Source organism: Lacerta agilis, chromosome 9 (genome assembly GCF_009819535.1).
Source record: "Lacerta agilis isolate rLacAgi1 chromosome 9, rLacAgi1.pri, whole genome shotgun sequence".
In the NCBI taxonomy this organism is placed as follows: Eukaryota; Metazoa; Chordata; class Lepidosauria; order Squamata; family Lacertidae; genus Lacerta; species Lacerta agilis.
In genome coordinates this window covers 33,411,420-33,428,981 of record NC_046320.1, presented here as the reverse complement: position 1 = coordinate 33,428,981, position 17,562 = coordinate 33,411,420, and the positions used below count along the sequence as shown (strand labels likewise).

General features: G+C 42.2%; 1 long non-coding RNA gene across 2 annotated transcripts in view; it reads right to left on the bottom strand.

The window, feature by feature from the left end:
* The window catches only part of LOC117053325, a 30,964-nt gene extending 17,146 nt beyond the window's left edge, over positions 1-13,818 (bottom strand). The window contains exons 1-3 of one of the 2 annotated variants that reach the window (XR_004427380.1): positions 13,685-13,818; positions 12,117-12,371; positions 4,125-4,303 (exon numbers count right to left, since the gene is read on the bottom strand). This is a non-coding gene — a long non-coding RNA (uncharacterized LOC117053325). Of the gene's footprint in view, positions 1-4,124; positions 4,304-12,116; positions 12,372-13,684 lie in introns of those variants that run through there. The other variant, XR_004427379.1, reaches the window with a different exon arrangement.
* Positions 13,819-17,562: the final 3,744 nt, after the last annotated feature.

Here is a 17,562-nt window from a genome sequence, read left to right as displayed (position 1 = left end):
AGCGTCTTGCTCTCAGATATCCCTTTTCCTTGCTGCCTTGTACGTTATATTGCTGAGAGAGTTCAAGTTTCCAAATGAATCGGAGGCTTCTGCTACACCGGCTTTGCCATATATAAATAACATCAACAAATAAAACTGCCATGGGTTCCTGAGCAGCAAAGTCTTGCTGGAGGATGTTAATGTGTGGACTACTAAATCAAAGTGTTTTGTGGAATATATTTTAAAAGTCTTGCCTTATGCCTAAATAAAAACCGCTTTTACGAGAAGTTGATCCACGAGGCGCCACCTTTCAACACTGGCCTGTTAAAATATCGAAAATAGTGCTGTGCAGAAGATGCTCCCTCCATTAATCTTGTTTCAGCTCCCTTCTCGTCCTTGATATCCAAAATTACATTTATAAATTATCTGATCTTCACATTTCAAATATGCCCCTTTTGGCACAGCAGATGTAATGAGCAGCCTGCAGTCGCCTGGCCTGCGTTTCCCTTTCCTTAATTGCTCCTGGAATTAAATAAGGAGGCTCTTCCAAGGTTTGTGTTGTTTTTTGAAAAGCAGTTAAAACACAGCCAGTTCTAATGAGCCAGTGTGTGGACACCAAGATTTCCTCCTCTCTCTTTAGCACCACATTTACGCCCTCCTTCCTGATGGCTCTTGCTGCTTCCTCTTTATCGCCACACAACATCAAGCACTATAGCTCAAATTCATGTTGCAGAGAAAACTCTGCACTATTAGAGGAGAGATTGTCTTCCTTTCCTCTGTGAGGAGTTTTGCTTTATTTCCCTAATGGAGGAGCTGGATGTTGAACTGCTTAAGCCATAACATTTAATTTTCAACTTTTGTCCTTTACAGCCTATTAACTCAGAGGCTGTTTCTCTCTCCCTTTCCTCTTTTTCAGATGTGAATTGATCTCATTGCGCTCCAGCGAATAAATGGCCCTAGAAGTCCAGAGCATTTCCACATGTATTGAGCTTGTAAATTAGACCCTCTTTTCTTTTCTTTTTCTCGAGGGCTCCGTCAACACTAGGATGGAAAGTGTGAGCCTCCTGCAGTTGTGAGAGAGTCCAGCCTAAATTATATGACTACTGAGGGGCCTCTGATAGTGAGGACTGTTTTAGAGTATGCACAATGTACTATAGGGTTGAGTTCCCTCATGTCTGGGGGCGGAATATAGCCTCTAAGCCTCTTTGTCTGGCCCTTGGGACCCTCCTGAAACTTGTTCTGAATAGAGTCACCTGTGGAAGGGTAGACACTCAGACAAATACCCAGGACTGAAGTCTCTCAGAGTTTTATACCTAAACTTCAATGCTTTAAATTGGGCCAGTGCAGATGCCACAGAATAGGTGTTTATATGAGTGCACACAGCATTCTGCACTAGCCACAGTTTCTGAAGCATTTGCAAGTGTAGTTCTATGTAGAACACATTACAGTAGTCAAGCTGGGAGGTTACCAGACTGTGTATAACTGTGGCCAGCTTACTCAGATAAATGTTTTTCTTCTTAGACAGCCTAACTAGTGGTGGTGAGGACAAAAGCAAGATCTGGGGTCTGCATAACTGACCTTGGGTGTAAAAATGGAGACCAGGGCTGCATCTACACAGCTATAAAAAATGCTCTGGGGGGGGGGGGACCCTGTTTTAAAGCTCACAATGGAAAATTTCACAGCGTTCCGATTTCAGCTCCACAGCACCATCTAGTGCCACAGTATTATAACACGTTTATTAACAACTTTTTACAAATGTAGCTGAGTCCTAGAGATGGTTGGAGACAGGATTTCAGTAGATGGGATGCACATTGTATCTTTTCATTGCACTTGGTTATTAACAATGTAGCACCAGAGATCCATATTTGCACACCTGCTACAGAGAAAGCTGGTCCCTTTCTAATGGCAGCACAGAAGAGAATTCACACACACACACACACACACACACACCTTTTTTCTGGGGGAATGCTCTGGAATGAGTACCAGCATCTTAGATCAGGCTGCCACCACTGCCTCCCAGCCAGAGGTACGTGCCTCTTTTATCCCACGCTGGAGCTTACTTTTAAAAAATAACGTTTAGGGAAGGAACAAACAATGGGATTATCCATGCATGCTCCTGGCAGTGGGTGCCGCCTTCTTCTTCTTCTTCTTCTTCTTCTTCTTCTTCTTCTTCTTCTTTTTCTTTTTCTTTTTCTTTTTCTTTTTCTTCTTTTCCTTCCTTCCTTATTATTCTTTCTTCTTCAATTTATGTATGAGGTCCCTAAGGAGGGGAGAGCTGCACTTGGGCAGAAGGAAGGAAGGAAGGAAGGAAAGAAAGAAAGAAAGAAAGAAAGAAAGAAAGAGGGAGCTACACATGTGTGGTTGTGTGTATGCAAGAGAGAATGTGGTTGGCCTCTGTGTACATTTTCCCTAGTACCAAGGAGTGTTCTGCCTTCTCTTGTTAGTAGACAGCAACAGCATTGCATGTGTTATGTTACTGTTTATTTATATGCCCTTTTTAAGCTCAGTGTGTAGAAAATCAATAGTGTGTGATTCCCAGAAACAGGGCCAGCAGGACATAGTGTTCACCCCATGGTAACCATGAGGTGGGGTGGGGGCAAGCAGCAACGGTATCTGAAGAAGTGTGCATGCACACAAAAGCTCATACCAATAACAAACTTAGTTGGTCTCTAAGGTGCTAATGGAAGATTTTTTGTTGTTGTTTTTGTTTCAAACAATGCTCCAATTTCCTCTAAATTTGTGCTAAGCCACGCCCTCTATAACAGACACTGGTAATTTTGTGACTGTTCCCCTTTGCACTAGTTGTAATTTTTAATTCTTTGCAACTCAAAATAATAAAACGTCATCTTATAAACTGTTAAACATTTTGATTTTTATTATGTATTTGTTATTTTTACCATCTTTTTAAAATTAAAAGCTCCTCATAAATTCAACAGAGGGAAGTGGGTGCAGGAAGAGGAGAGGGATGGAAGAGGTGTTTTACAATTTATCAAGGTATGAGTGCCAGCGCCTTGTTTTTATGGTGATGTATAAATGCATGGTTTATGCATCATTTCAGATATGGAAGATGTGCTTTAGAAACCTCTGTAGGAAATCCTGTGGATAGTAGCATGCTGTAAATTCTATCAGGGCAAGCAGAAAGAACATACTTTGGCCTTTATCTATAAAATAATGTTGAAAGCACTGCTTTCTTTCATTGATAAGGATGCTGCTAGGACACAACGAAGTCAAGGTATTTTTTTAAAAAATGGTTATGTAATTCAATATCTGCTTCTGATTTGGAGGAGAAAGGATAACAGAAAATCAGTGAAGCTTGCTGGTAGTTAAAGTTTTTATCTACTGAAATTTTATCTAAATGAAAATTGTGAAGGATGGCATAGCAACATCTACAGCTTTCCTTGGTTAAGAGACTTGCCTCCTAAATCCATAGCTGTGTTGTTAATCCCCAGTCATTTTTGTTACAAGTGAAAAATCCTTGCCAAGTGATCAGACATTAGTGGAGTGCTGATTGTGTTCAGTGAATAGATGAATATGGTTGTGGGAGGCTTCTCTGGTAAGCCACTCTGTCTAGTGCATCTCACAAAACCATTGTGAAGCAAAATTGCCACCCTGAGCTCCTAGAAATGTCTGTCACCTTGGGCATAGCAGTATGCTGCTACCTCAATTTCCCTGTCTGTTTAATGGGGATAATTAAAGACGGCAGAAGAGGATAGCATTGATTGTATAGCCAAGCAGACATGGCATTTTTTTGTGGTCAGCCCACAGAACATGGCTGCCAGTAGGTCTTCCAGAAGAAGCTCACAGACAACTGACCATGATGAATGCCAGAAAGCAGGAAATGTATGATTTTGCAAAACTAGGTAGAGGGAAAGGATAGCAGTGGCAAAACTGGCTTGAATATCAGGGGCCACACAAGAGACTCACAAGGTTTCGTTCCGGTTTTATTGTAATACTGTTATTTTAATTCACTCTGAGTGACTTCACCCACAAGCTGCTGAAGGGTGGGCTAAAAATCGACCGATAAATAAATAAAGATGGCAGATGGTCTCCTGATAGCTAAAACTCTCTTTTTTCCTCTCCTTTAAAATTAGATGCCCATTATACTTTGGGTAAAGTGACACCCTTCCGGCAGAACAGTAGGGCACAGAGAAGGCAAAAGTACACTTTGCAGTTTTGAAAAGCCGTAGAGTTGAGAGTTTCTAATTGAAGCTGAGCTGCAGCTGTGGGGGCAGATGGGGAGCCATGCTAGTTTCTCTCTGGGGATCTGATACAGCATCGGTGAATTTACTGGCGGTGTGCATTTGCTTCTCCTCTGCTTGCATATCTGCAAATAAAGTAAATACAGTGGTACCCCGCAAGACGAAATTAATTCGTTCCGCAAGACTTTTCGTCTTGCGGAAATTTCGTCTTGCGAGGCACCGTTTCCCATAGGAACGCATTAAAATTTAATTAATGCGTTCCTATTGGGAAAAAAGTCCGGGGGCCCCTTCCGACCGTCACCGGAGCCTCGCCGCGCCGTGTTTTAAAGCTACAGGGAGCGAACAGCAGCACTGCTGTTCGCTCCTTGCAGCTTTAAAACGTGGCGCGATGAGGCTCCGGTGGGGAGAGGCGGCGTCGGATCGCGCGCGGCCATCCAAAATGGCGGCGCGATCCCACTCCGCCCCCCCGCGCACCGGAGCCTCGTCGCGCCGTGTTTTAAAGCTGCAGGGAGCCAACAGCAGCACTCCTGTTCGCTCCCTGCAGCTTTAAAACGCGGTGCCGCGCCATTACAGGGAGCTGTAAAGGCTTACCTTTTTCTCCGGTCGGGAGGGGTGTTGTGCATCGCATCCATCTTGGATCGACTGTGCATGTCTGGAGATCGCAGACATGCACAGTCGATCCAAGATGGATCGGGTCCATCTTGGATCGACTGTGCATGTCTGGAGATCGCAGACATGCACAGTCGATCCAAGATGGACGCGATGCACAACACCCCTCCCGACCGGAGAAAAAGGTAAGGATCCGGTGCTTACAGTGGTACCTCGCCAGACGAATTCGTCTTGCGAAAAAGAGCCATAGACGAATTCGTCTCGCGAGTCATCTAAAAACTCGCAAAACCCTTTCGTTTTGCGAGTTTTTCGTTGTGCGAGGCATTCGTCTTGCGGGGTACCACTGTATTACAAAAGCACCATACAGTGTGTAACAGTGCACCTGATCATTTTTACGAACCAGGGAAGTTTGGTCAGCGCCTTCATTATATACACCTTTAGGTGCCAGGGGAAAATGTGCCCTTTTTAATGTGTTTGTGGGAAGGGGTGGGGAAGTTATTGGTTTGTTTTTTACTACTTCTTGTTGTTTTATGATGCATTTTGTGTTTTTAATCTTGTATTTTTATGTTGTGAACCGCCCTGAGATCAACTGATGAAGGGCAGTATACAAATTTAATAATAATAAAAAATCCAGTAGGAAGATTGTACTAGATGGTAAGGCCACTGGCTGCCTTACTAAATAAGGATAGATTATGGTAGGAATAGAAAATCTGGCCATTTCATATTTCTGCCAAGAGAGCTGCAGTTGAGCTGCAGCTCCCATCAGCACTGATCATTGACTATGCTGGTTGCAGCTGATGAAGTAGAGTTGGAGTACAACATTTTGAGGTTCACAGGTTAGCTGCTCATCCTGGTTTAATATCTCATGAGCAGTGATTTCAGACTGTTAACATTTGAGTAAAGCTTTTACGTCTAATTCGTGGGTAGAAGTTACACTGCGTTCATCTGCTCTCCTGTCATAAACCTGCGACTCAACATGGATATGTTCCAGTTCCTTGCCTCTGACATGAATCATGTATTGCCTGAACTTTAGGGCAGATTTGTCCCATTTGCAATTTTGGATCTCTCTGCTTTAAAAAAACAACATTTTTTAAAATTAAGGGATCTCTGTACTTTTATGTAGTGAAGATATTGTACTTTCCCTAGGGTTGCCATATTTGAAAAAAGTAAAAACCAGGACGCCCCAAAAGTTGTTTGGCTTTTTAAAGTCAATCCCTGAAATTGTTGAGCTTCAAAAACACCAAAAAAACCCCATGATTTTTGGATTGATTTGCCTAAGATCCAGGACAAGGGCCACATTCCGGAAATTCACCCCAGACATCAGTTCTGCCTTTGAAATCCTGGTAATATCTGGGAAAATCCAGACATATGGCAGCCTTAACTTTCCCTTAAAAAGAAGTGTGATTAAGGTTTATGATATTTTTTTTTGTTAAAAGGGACAAAAGGAGTTAAGGCCGTCCTGCTGAGATCTGAGAAGATGTCATTGAATTCCTGGCATATTGGTGAGCAGCAGATAAAGTGTGTGAAATATCTCCTAAGCATCTGGTTGTTTATTTGGGGCTTTATACAGCTGGCATTCTTGTTTGTAAACAGCAAAATCTACAAATTTAGAAGTATGTTGAACTTTGGAGACAATGGCTGTGTACACACCTTGCATTAAAAACTCATGACTCCCTACAAAACAACAACAACAACAATCTCCTAGGAATTATACCTGTGTAGGGTAATTCTCAGGATTCTTTGGAAGGGAGGCGGGAGTCTTGTGCTTTAAATGTGCTTTCTGTGTGTGGTGTGTTAAGAGCCAACATTGTTGCAAACTGGTTCTCTCTGGCTTGAAATTTCCAACAGTTCACCCACCAATTGCATATGGGGCTGAGCTATGGGAGTCCTTGTCATTTCTGAAGTTAATACTCTGCGTCCTCCAGATATGCCTGCTGTGCTTTTAAGATCAGAAATGGGAGAACTCCCAGTGTCTATGACGTCTTCACTTGCGGCTTGGGTTACAGTCTGTGGATGATGGGAGATTTTCCTGGGGGAGACAGCAACCAATCTAATGGAGTAAAGTGAGTTTTCTGAGGTTCATTTTACAGGGTTAATTTAACCACTGCCAAGTCTGAAATTGAGAACAAGCTTCACGATTTGGAAGCCCAAAACAATTTGGCAGCATTAGCTGACTCCAAGTTCTCTCTGTGGTTTCATACCGTAAAATCGCAGTACGCTTGCAGAGAGTACCTGTCAGATTTGAGTGCTCATTCTCAGAGAAGAGCTTTTTCTGCTTTATGATATTAGACAGTTCACACAGCCGTCTTGAAAGGGCAGAGTAAGGCAGTACAGTATGAATCAAGACACTGCATTTGTGGAAATGGAGATGTACAAAATCTATTTTTCTACATTTCCAAATAAAACCAAGTATCTTGCATCTGTTTGTTCATTTGAGCTCTATCTTGCCTTTCAATCCAGAATTGTCTCCAAGGTGGCTTACAAAAAAAAATACAATACAAATGCATATATTGTTTTAAGACAATCTTTCGTTGGTTAGAAAATGATCATTATTCAATGCAAAGTAATTTCTCTTTTAGCTGCTATGCTCTTGGTGTTGCTTTTGGATGCTCAGGTGAAATCATTGACCAGTAATGCTTCTTGCCACTTTCAAGTTGTGGAAAAGCTACAATGATAAAGTTCTTAGCTTTATTCAGGTACATCTAGTTTTGAATAGGCAGTGTGTGTTTTTCTATGGGGGACCATTCATTCATACAATCCCCAGTGTTATGTTCCCATATTACAGTAGTTCTAGTATGTGATCTATCATTGGTGTAGCCTGGCTCTAGAATCATAGAACTGTAGTGTTGGAAGGAATGCAGGAATCTAAGGAGGAGTAAGGGCCATGTGCGATTTTATAGTGCAGTACAGTGTAAAACACTACAGCACTCTGGTAGTTGAGCACATGACAGACTCTGTACTCACCTGGATGCAAACTTCACTCACTTCAAGCAACCAGATTAGTAGCTAATGGCATGTCTACTCTGAAAAGTTGTGGAGAAGATGATTTTCACCCATGTTGCAGCAAGCCTAGCACTTAAGATGCTTAACATTTTCAACAATGAGAGTCAGTCATAACCAAGTGCAGGCTCTGAGTCATTAATATAATTGTCATGTTTCAAAATGTAATTCTGCTTTGGGCTCTGGAATCAATCTTCCTTTTATGCAATGGGGAGTGGTGAGGTTGGAAATGTGTTTTTACAGAGCTGAGACTCTTTCTATCAGCCCATGTCTTGAGTGTCTTGTTTTAACGAACAACACAATGAAAATTAGGAAGATGAAAAAATGTACTTCAGTGGAGCAATCGCCCACTGTTGCATGTTCAACAAATAATTCTGCTATAATAGTACCTGTGAGGATTACATGGAACTATAAACATGTGGATTAGAAACTGATTAATAGCTGATTCAGTTCATGTTTATGCTCTTGAAAGATATGTGCAAATATTTAACAAGAAAAGAGAACGAAAAGAGAACGAAAAGTTCCTTATATGTATAATAATCAGCAGGAGAATAGCAGCACAACTTATCCTTCCGCAGCAATAGGCCTTGAAAACAATGTGACCACTTGAATCGCTCTCTCCATCTAGGTACTTTAGAGGTCACTGCTACACTTCAGGTGTTTCAAAGGTGTTGAATTTAAAATGAAAAATGAGGTCTGCTGATATTAAGTGCTGGAGCTAATGATGTGAGGCTAATGAATTGTGACCTGTGTTATTACAGTGAAATATTTACAACCATTGGAAATCTCAATTAGATTACTGGCTTTCTGCTTGATGGATTACAGGGGGGAAATGGTGCCTTGGGAGGACTATAAGAAATCTTAAAAACTTGTTGGAAAGCTGCCCAAGAGACTCTGAGAAGTAGTTGTAAGAAAAGTATGCACTGCCTGCCCTTTGGGTATGGTTCTTCAGGGAGCCTAGATGGGCCTGCTGTTCTGCTCAGGTCAAGATTTCGGAGCAGCAGCAGATTTGCAAGATATAATTTCCACCATTTTAAATGGAAAAGCAGACAGAACTAAAGGCAGGAGTGTCATGTGTGTTTAAGCATGCAGTAGCAGCCACCCCTGTGGTGAATGCAAACTTTGCTTGCTGTGCATATTGACTGACTAGATAGAGACATGCAAAGGTTTTTTTTTTCCATTTGAATTTTCCGCAATTCAACTCCAAATTTTTTTTTATGCCCTGATGCCACAAAAACCTATAGGGTGGAAAACACAAAATGCTTTGATATGCTTAGACAAATTTTCTGTCAGGACTCAGTCCAACCTTGTGGGAGCCACAGGCAATAAATGAGCCTTCCATCCACTTCATGCCTCTTTCCACTTGTGAGTTGTAGGTTGTTGTTGTATGGCTATGCATGAAATGTGCATACAGCCCCGGCAGGCCAGGAGCTGAGGCTCACACCCCAGAAGGTCTCCCACTGCTGCCCTCCAGAGCCCCCGGTTCCAATCTTCATCCTTCTTTCCATTTATCTACTTAATTTATGAATCACTTCCCATGAAATGTCCCAAAGCAAATTACAATAAAAAGTCAACAATGAAAATACACGTAAAAACAATTTCAAATCCAATGCAGATATAGCCTGGGAGGAAAATGGCCACTTAGGCTCCACTGCGGTTGCCTGTTCACCTTTTCTGGTGGTCTAGTCGACCAGTTAGAAATTTGATTGGAGGCTAATTCCACCTTCTTAATGACTTTGCAGTTATGTATCAAATGAGCTTGGCAGTTCTTTACACTTAGGCTTCGTTTAAAAATGGTTAACTTGAGGATAGATGTTTAGAAACAAAGCAACAGTAGCTGTCTCTTCAGGGTTCATTGCAGGGGGAGCAGAATCACAGACCCCTCTAGGTGGCACTGTTGAAATACATCAGAATATAAGGGGCTCATCTTAGTATTATAGGTAGGGAGCGAGAGGAGAAGCAGTCCTTGTCCAGAGAAAGTGGTCATTCAATTAATTCAGCTCCCCTCCGTTAAGCACAGAAGCGTTCAACTACCATTCCTCTGCCGAATTGCTCCAACCTCTGTTATAGTCCCCATCCCAAACTTCTAAATTACTTGCGGTTCAATGATGCATCACACATTCCCAAACTATGTGCCTCTTCACCTAAGGAAATCCATTATACTCCATATACAGCAGAGTTGAGAGATATAATTGGTCTCTGGTGCTTCAGGAATACTTGAGTTGTGCTTTTAACCCCATATTTTCCCTCAGAACATATCCAAGCATTCTGGTACTACAAAAGAAGATAAGAGTCTGTCACATATTCCTCATTCCACACTTGTAAGAAATTGATATTTTAGTGTGGCACCTAAACTTTGGAATTCCTTGCCTATTGACATCAGACTGGTGTCTTCACTGTACTTTTTTTGGGACCGGCTTAAAACATTTTTATTTAGGCAAACCTATCCCGATACACAGATGTGGTGTTCCATTCCCTTTTAGTGTTAATGTTAATTATTTTAAAATGTTTTTTAAAAATAATTTTAATGTTTCCGCAAACTGCTTAGAGGTTTTCCTACAATCAAATGATGTTTAAATTTTGTTAAATGAAAACTGGGCTTTGTGTGAAGAATGGATAGCTAAATAATTTTGAAGAATAGATAAAGATGGGTTTTGAATTTCAAAAATGGGGAAGAGGCTTTGTTTGACTTAGTGCAAGTATAGCAACACAAAGCTTTCAGAATTGGCTTCACAGCTTATTTTATTAGAAGAACATCTTCATTTGTGCCTGAGAAGATAGAATATTGATGTCAAGAGGCACTGGGCTGTTCAGCAGTGGGGAAACCAATTCCTTTATTTGGATGACCTTTGGCCACTTGCATTTGTAAAATATATTTTCATCATGCCAAAAGTGCATGACAGCAGAAAACTGCAGGTAGCTTGGATTCTCCCCTCCCCCTTTACTTGAGGTCTGTGTTTCTTTCATACTCTGACCTTGAGTGGAATGTATCGAAAATACTGCAGATTGCCCTTTTAAATTTGGGGTACACAACACAAGATGTTGCAAAGGTAAGACAGAGTAATCAACAGTCAAACAAGCCTTTTTGATGCTGTCTGTTTTTATGACCTTGTGACTGTAAAAAAAAGAAAGAAAGCTAAATGAATATATTGACTGCTAAAAAGCTCCAGGGAGGAACCTGTGTGCTATATTTAAGGGGGAGTGAAAGTATGTACACAGACAGTTCATTTTTCAAAGGGATCTGGATAAAAGTTGAATATTGTAGAATTCATCTGCACTTTGAGCAGTGCCGTAGCTGGGGAGGGAGTGCTACTGGGATTTTTTTGCCCCCGGGTGAAGCCTCCAGAGGAGCGCCATTGAGGCTCCAATGTTGTGTGTGTGTGTGTGTGTGTGTGTGTGTGTGTGTGTGTGTGCGCGCGCGCGCAAATACTCATGGGGTGTGTGTGCCAAATTGGGTCTTTGACCCAGGTGAAATAAAGACTAGTTTCACCCCTGCTTTGAGCACTGAGTTGAAACAGGAAAGAGTGTCACTTTTCCAACTTCCTCCTTCAGTCTTATGTATTTTCCAAGGAAAAGAAAAGTAACCACTCTCACCACCTTCAAGAGGACATTGAGTAGTGCAGGGTGGGGTGGGAATTGAAGATATTATGGGTGCCAGGAGAAGATATGAAGGCTGCCTTTGCAGTCACAGGCACCATGGTGGCAACCCCCATTTTGAAATATGCTCCCTGAAGAACAGCTTTAGGGTGAAAACTCTTGGTAACTTGGTTCATATGATTTTTTTAAAATTGTAAGCATCATAGTGCTTCTTTGTAATTTCCCCCTTTTCCCTATTTAGAGCCAGATAGAGTTCTTTTACTATACATTGTTTTATAAAGATACTAGTAATTTAAAAGTCCCTTCTTTCCGGGATACAGAAATAACTGGTGCTGCAGCAATTAAGAGAGGCTGTTCAAGAGGCAATTAACAGTCTATATGTCACTAATCTCCCAGATGTTGTCAACAGGAAACAATATAATGGGTAAGACCTTCAAACAGGAAATGCTTAATTAAGATTAGAAAAGACCTATGCCCTCCCCCCTCAACTTCCACCACAAGAGCATCTGAAGGATCATCTTGTCCTAAGGAGAAGAAGCAGTAACAACTTGTTCTAAGCAGAAGTTGTTTTTCCCATTCTATTGCAACTTTTTTAAAATAGATGCTTATTGTTGTAATAATCCTATGTAAACTGCTCTGTGAGGTCCTCCTGGAAAGCAGAATATGAACACTCTAGATAATAGATAAATAGAATAGATAATATAATAGACAGATATTCCGAACAGGACTTACTTGTGAGTAAACATTCCAGAAGCATCTTGGTCTCAGGATGGTATTGTTGGATAATATAATGCTATTCCAAGTGCCACATGGAATCTCCTATTTGAATTCTGCTTTCAGCTCTGGAAAAGCACTGGCTCAGCAGATATAAAGACCTCTAGCAGTGAAGCAAGCTGGCTGAACAGTGTGTGGCAATCTGTGTGAGCGACTTCACTTCCACAAGAACAACTCAACATGGGTTGATCTGCAGTATCCAGTGCTGTTTTTCTAGAAAAAGAGGTGCCAGAACTCACCATGAACCTTGTTCTCTTATAATGGCAATGGTGCCCACCTGAGGGGTGCTGGAACTGAGTTCTGATGAGATCTGCTGAGGAAAAAGGTCCGGCAGTATCCCACAAAACAAGGCTGACTCCCCTCTCTGAACTTCTAGCATGAAAGAAGAAAGAATAACAAAAGCAACTTTCTGAACAATAGTTTCTCTTCTTGTAGTTTGAGCTTCTCTTCTGGAACTTTCAGAGGGTTGCAGCTCAGTGCCAGAGCACATGGCCAGCAGCATTTGCTGCTTTTTTGAGCTGAGGGGGCCTGGCCTGGCACATGACCACTTTTTGTTAGAAGAGCTAGGCTCAAGCAATAACTGGTCCAAGATTATCTAGGAAACTTAGTTGTATGATAAGGGTTGTGCATGCTAAACCACAACACTACTCTGCCAGCTCACTATTCTGTGACTTACAGTTGACCCTAATAAATGCTAAACTAACTGCTGATAAATTTAATGAGGACTTTTCTTTCTTTTTTAAAAAAGGAACTGATGTGGAAATGTGAAGTTAAGATTAGAAAAAAGAGAGAGAAACAGACAGATTTGCCTGTCCCTATTCGGTGTACAACACTAGAAATAGTGGAAAGTATATTTAAATGGAAAATTCAGGTTACCAGTAGTGGGGTGGGGGCAATAGTGGAGGGCCAGCTGTTGCTACCAACCCCTATTGTGAGCTTCCCAAAAGATTCTGGCTGGCAGCCCTTGATAGCTGCAGAGGTGCTTAGAAGTCCAACAAGAGCGGCAATATCAGCTCTTCTGATTACAGCCTTGTGAATCCCAGGACTTTTCAAATGACAAAGGCTCTCTGGGGTGTCCTTTTAAACTAAGAGAGCATCTCTATGTTGTATTTGAATGCAGTGTTTAAACAGAAGCAGCATGTAGATTCTAGTTACATTCACCATTTATAACACATCAAGGTTTTAGAAGAGGCACCACAAAGCCGAGATGAATTGTTACTGAGGCTGCAACTAGATGTGGGGTGGGAGACTGGTAATTAGAATCGCCTGCGGATTTTCTGCTTGCCTGTTGTTGTTGTTGTTGCTGCTGTTGTTGTTGTTGTTGTTGTTGTTGTTTTAAAAGGATAAATAGCAGCCAAGAAGGACCAGAATCAGATTGGGAGTGTGGCACTTGGAAGCATGTGAAGTTTCACCTTTGCTCATCGTGTACCCTTTCCTTATTTAAAATGGTTTCCCAAAGCTGCTGTTTGCCCCCTGCAGGAAGCAGAACCAATTTTAATCAGGAAAATGGGAAGACAAAAAGATACCTCTGCGCCACTTCAGAAGCATGGTTCAATCGGATTCAGGGTCCACTGCAGTGGTGCCTATTAATCTTTCTTTTTAAAAAAGCTGTGGGATAACTTAATCATACATCTCCCATGTCACGACTAGTTTGCCTGTGATAAGAGAAATATGGTAGAGAGGGAGAACATCTTTATGTGTTTTGCATGAGATCTGATAGCTGAGAGAACTGTTGGAAATAGAGAGTTGAGATAACAGTTGCAGTGGGTTGTTGGGCGGAATGTCTCGGAAGGATGCCAGCAGTTAACGGAAGGTCCACTTATATAACAAAGGGAAGAAAAGTTGGAAAGAACAGCAAAGGTTGCAGGATTTTGATAATGATAAATCTGAATGTGTTTTCTGATCTTCTCCTGGCCTCTGCACCTTTTGGTACTGACCTAGAAGGCAGCGTTCTGCATGGGTTAAAAGGTTATTTGCGTGAATAAGGAAGAAGGGTTTGTAGCTAAGAAGAGGAAATCCCAGCTGAGAGGATTCAAATTTTCAGGGGAGTATAACATGTTTTTCAGGTGAAAGTTCAACAGATAAATGAAACATAATTGAGTCTGACTCCATTTGTGAGGATTGATTAGAAAATAGGCTATTAGACGTCGTGGAATGTTTTTAATGGCAGCTATTTTACAGAGCAGCCCCAAGTGCAGCAAACCTGGCATAAATTACACCAGACCAGGAGTCTGTCAAGGAAGGCCTAGGATCAGGCAACTGCCCAGTGGAATGGAAATAAGCCAATGAAGCCAACTCAGCATCACCATAGGAATTGTGCCCACCTGTGGACATGCAGAGGAGAGTCCCCCACTGCCCTTATCAGGTGTGTTTGGACTGCAAGGGTACACAGAGACAGAACATGGGAAGTGGCTCAAAAATGGCAGCCCAGGAATGTAAGCAAACAGAACGGAGCAAACACAGCATCCCTAGGAGCTCTCAGTATATCAGCTGATACACACATGTACCTGAGTCTAAACACCCCAGAACAAGCCCTCAAGGGTGAGTTATCACCTATGCCTTTCTGCATTTCCTTTCCTTTTGACCTCACTGTTATAATCCTCCAGCATCATGTATATATGTGTATGTAATTAGGGATGGGGAAGAAAAATTAATTTCACATTTAAAGGTGAACCCACCCAATTCACACTTTCTGAATCAATATGCAAACTGAAACACAGCAATATTTTGAAAGTCACACTTACTTGAATTTTGCACTGAAGTTCCCCAGCCAAGTAATGTGTACAAAAAATGCATATGCAAACATAAACTGTGCGTAAAACTGTACATTATTAAAAACAACATGCAGAAATGTATATTGGGATGAATTACATTTAAAAATGTGTATATTATAAGAAATTCACACTCAAATGCTGATGAATTTTCATGAGGACTTAAAAAAAAGCAAAGTAATGTGAAGAAATGAATTTAATATTGGGAAAATGAGAAACTGAGATTTGCTCATCCCTGCCTGCAATTCAGGATAACACTCCATGCATCTGATGAAGTGGATTGCAGTAAGTTTTAAAGTGTGAATGTATTTCCACAAAAAAAGGAAAGAAAGCAAGCCTGTATAATTTGGTGTTACATGATTTCACACTGTTTCAGAAATGGGCTCTTTCAGACCCTGCCTTCTAGTCATGGGGTCATTTCAGAATGTTAGAAATTAACACACAGAGAGAGGGGGGTGGCATGTTGCATTTCACTCACCCTGTACAATTCATTGCTAGTCTCCATCATAGTTACTTAGCAGAAGATGATTGTTTCTGTCAAATTGTTCCTATCTCTTACATACAAAACTTTTCTGATCCTTACTCTCTTGTCGTGTCTCATATGTCATCTGTATTTCTGCTGATGACTGGCCTGGATGCCTGGAATACAGCCTTTAACAGATACCTCTCCTGGATATTGTGACTGGATGCTTCAACCTCTGGCTTTCCTCTGTTCCTGTCCCAGTCCTATGACTTCCTCAGCTGTTTCTGGTCTCAGTCTGTCCTAACCTTATCTGTCTTTTTGCCCTGAAATTATAGGGTACTGCCTTGGATACTGATCTCTGGCTTGGTTACCTGAATTCTGCAATTGTTTAGGTCCATAGTACCTGGCTACCCTATTTAAGCTGATCTAGATAATTTAGGGCACCTCCGGACTGTCAGTATTATCTGGGCATGATCCAAGTACACACTTGGACATTTCGCTTTGAGCAATTAAAGAGCTCCGTCAGCAAAGCACAATGATCCCCATTATAAAAATGAACTGTTTGCAATTAGGACAATGACAGGGACATGAATTCAGAAGTGTGGAACCAGCGAATGATTAAAGGGAAGACGTATAAACACTCTGCTAGCAAATGGGGATGGATGCTTATTGTTGTATAACTGCCCTGCAAACAAATCAGAAAAAATGCTCAACAGAGGGTAGATATAATCTAACCTCCATAGCCTCCGATTCTTCGCAGATGAAATTAGGGGCACCCATTGCAACAGCTGCTGGGAAGCAGGAGTCAGCTTTCTCCCACAAGCCCTGCTTGTGGGGTTTCTGCAGGTGTCTGGTTGGCCACTGCAAGAAAGAGGATGCTGTGCTTGATGTGCTTTCTTGTCAGATCTAACAGGGTTCTTACGTTCTTCCCACTCTAAAGGTTGTTCTCTCCCTGCTAGGTTACAGTGTAATCCCAACCATGTCAACTCAGAAGTCAGTACCTGTGAATTCTATAGGGCATATTCCCAGGTTAAGTGGGGCTACGACTGGACCCTTAGTTTTTCTGAGAGCCTTGTCTTGCTCTGGCCATTCATAGATGTTACCCTGCCCCCTCCACCATGCTTCCTACCACTACATGGGGAGTTTTTAAAAGTTTCCATAGGAAAGTGCCTTAGTCAAACCCTTAGTTCAGCTAGCCCAGTATTGTCTCTAGTCTGGCATTTTGTTATTTTTTAAGTTGCGACATGCTCCACTGAGTTGTTCTGACTGGCAGAACAGCTCTCCAGGAATTCAGGTGGGGTGTCTTTTCCCAGTCCTACCTGCATATGTTGTCAGGGAATCAAACCTGACACAGGTGCTCTGCTACTGAGCAGCTACAGCTGTGGCCATTCCCCTAAAAAATGAAGCAAGCTTCTGGTCCTCATGGTTCCAGATGAAGGGCTGATGTAAACAGGAATGTAGAAAGCTGCCTTACACTCAGCCTGACCTTTGGCCCATCGTAACCAGTACCATTTGCAGTACTGTCAGCGGGTTACCAGCAGGGGAGCATGAGAACTTTGTACATCCCCAAGCTTCTTAGAGGACAAGCCGGATACAAAGGTATAAAATATGGGTAACTAATAAAAAGCAATACCACTCCCACATCACCCTGTACAACTGGCCAAAGAGGATACCCTGGAGGGATGGGCTTTCTCAGATGGGCTTTCTGGGTAAGCGCTGCTGTGCTACACCCATTCCAGCACAGCATTTCCAAGGAGTCCAGTCAGCTGCAGGAGAGACCAGGGTGTCTGCAGCCTTCATTGCACTGCAAAGGTGCAGAACCCCTTGCCTCGAAGGCCCCCATTTCCCCTTCTCCTCACCGGCAGCCACGGCTGTTCCCAGCAGCAGCTTCAGCACCTCAGTCACCTGCCTCAGTACTGTCTCGCTCCTGGCCATGGCGGCAGCTTTGCGCTATGCTTCAGGCCAGGTAATGGCCTGTTGTTTTAGCTCCTAAAAAATATCATGGCAGGATATGGAATGTAATCACCATCTGCAGTGTGGAACCTGGGAAGAGAGTACTGTGTGACCATGAATGGTAGCCATTTCTAGCCTAGCATGATTGCCTAGGGTTCCATCCTTTGTCATGGTGACTGATTATTCTACCATATCCTACCCCCACCCCACCCCCCCA